We start from the raw sequence: 2442 nt of genomic DNA on the forward strand, positions 1-2442 counted from the left end.
ATATATATATATATATATATATATATATATATACATATATATATATACTATCATTAATACTATTTTACATGTAATTAGGAAATAAGATATACAGGCACTGGGGCATAGAGATCCACTGGAAAAGTCGAAAGGGGGTATGGAAGAAAATATGGGAAAGAGCAGATTGGAGGAGGGGATATCCTGTGGGACTGCTATTTTGGGGTGGTGGGTAGGGGAAAAACGGAGAGAAAATTTGTAACTCAAAGTCTGGCAGAAATGAATGATGTAAATCAGAAGTTAATAAAGCATTTGAAAAAAAATTAAAAGGAAATCTAACTTTGGACCTGGACTAGCGCTGTGTGACTTGGGTAAGTTACTAAACTTCTGTCCACTTCCATTTTCTCAATTATAAAATGGGGATAATAATAGTACCCACCTCCTAGGGTTCATCCTCCACATTGCTGTCAAAGTATTCTTTCTAAAGCACAGGTCCAACCATGTCACACCCCTACTCACTAAAACTCCACCAGCTCCCTATTATATCCAGGATCAAATATAAAAACCTGCTTAGTATATAAAGCCTTTCATAACTCAGCCCTTGGCCCACCTTTCCAGTCTTTTAACATCTCACATTCTCCCCAGCACCTACTCTGCAATTCAGTGATACTGGTCCCCACCAGTATCTGTCTTTTCACAAGACCCTCCATCTCTCAACTCTAGACATCTTTATTGGCTATTTCATGCATGGAATGTTCTCCCTCCTCCTCTCTGCCTACTGGTCTCTCCAACTAAATCCTTCTAAATCCTAATTAAATGTCCCTCTTCCGGGGGAAACCTTTCCCAATCCCCCTGCATTCTGGTGTTCTCCCTCTATCAATTATTTCCAATTTGTCCTTGATTGTACATAGTTGTTCATGTGTCTTCCCCATTAGATTGTGGACTTGTTGAGAGTGGAGATCATTGTATGTCTTTCTCTGTATCTTCAGGGCTCGGCACACTACCTGGAACATAGTAAATATTTAACAGTTGTTTACTGATTGACTGGCATTAGCTAATGAATCCTACCTGGTTGATATCATTGAACAAGTAAGAGAAGGCTTGTGAGTTGGGGTTTTCAGGGGATTCTGACCCACAGAGCATGTCAAACCTAGAGTAGTCTTTCTAGAAACCCATAAGTGAGAGAAAGTACCCTGGGCACTATGTAATGGATCATTTCCTTCTCCATGATATCCAGGAGAACAGAGAGCCTCATTAGCTTCCCTTCTAGAAAAGAGAAAAGTTTATAGTTTCAACATATTATCAATCACTTGGCTGTGGCTGAAATATAAGCATCACATATGCTCGACAGCTCATTGCAAACTTAGCCCTGTTCTCCATATGAGTTATAAGTGTGTAAATGAGATACTTTCTCTTATGTCATAGTTTCTAAGGGAATAATAAAAAATACCAGAGAGAGAGAGAGAGAGAGAGAGAGAGAGAGAGAGAGAGAGAGAGAGAGAGAGAGAGAGAAGAGAGAAAAAGGAGAGAGAAGAGCGAGAGAGGAGAGAGACAGAGAGAGAGACAGAGACAGAGAAAGAATTAATCGAGGAAAAAAGTAGTCTGGAGCTGAAGAAGGCCTAAGAGATTATCTAGTCCAATATTTTTATTTTACAGATGTGTTTGCCTCACTTATGCAATCCTGAGGGGATAAAAGTTCCCCCATATTTACTGACTTCTCTCACAGAAAAGTATCTCTTCAAAGTATGCCTTGGGTCAGTGTTTTCATTGTTATTCAGTAACTTCAGGTTTGTCCAACTCTTTGTGACCCCATTTGAGGTTTTCTTGGCAAATATACTGGAGTGGTTTTCCATTTCCTTCTCCAGATCATTTTACAGATGAGGAAACTGACCAACAGGGTTGAGAGACTTTCCCAGGGTCACACAACTAGTATCTGAGGCTGGATTTGAACTCAGGTATTTTGACTCCAGACCTGGTTCTCTATCCACACTGAGCAACCTAACTAGCTCCTAAGTGAACTCTCTCTCTGTCTCTGTCTCTCTGTCTGTCTCTCTCTGTCTCTGTCTTTCTCTGTCTCTGTCTGTCTCTCTCTCTGTCTCTGTTGTCTCTCTGTCTCTGTCTGTCTCTGTCTTTCTCTGTCTCTGTCTCTCTTTGTCTCTCTGTCTCTGTCTTTCTGTCTGTTTCTCTCTCTATCTCTGTCTCTGTTTCTCTGTCTCTGTTTTCTCTCTCTGTCTCTGTCTCTCTCTCTGTCTCTCTGTCTCTCTCTGTCTCTGTCTCTCTGTCTCTCTCTGTCTCTGTCTCTCTGTATCTCTGTCTCTCTGTCTCTGTCTCTCTGTCTCTCTCTGTCTCTCTGTATCTCTGTCTCTCTGTCTCTGTCTCTCTGTCTCTGTCTCTCTCTGTCTCTCTCTCTCTGTCTCTCTGTCTCTCTATCTCTCTCTCTGTCTCTCTGTCTCTCTGTCTCTCTCT

This window comes from Petaurus breviceps, unplaced genomic scaffold, assembly GCF_028583685.1.
Source record: "Petaurus breviceps papuanus isolate PSGF00001 unplaced genomic scaffold, PetGlider_PUasm1.0 174, whole genome shotgun sequence".
Classification (NCBI taxonomy): Eukaryota; Metazoa; Chordata; class Mammalia; order Diprotodontia; family Petauridae; genus Petaurus; species Petaurus breviceps.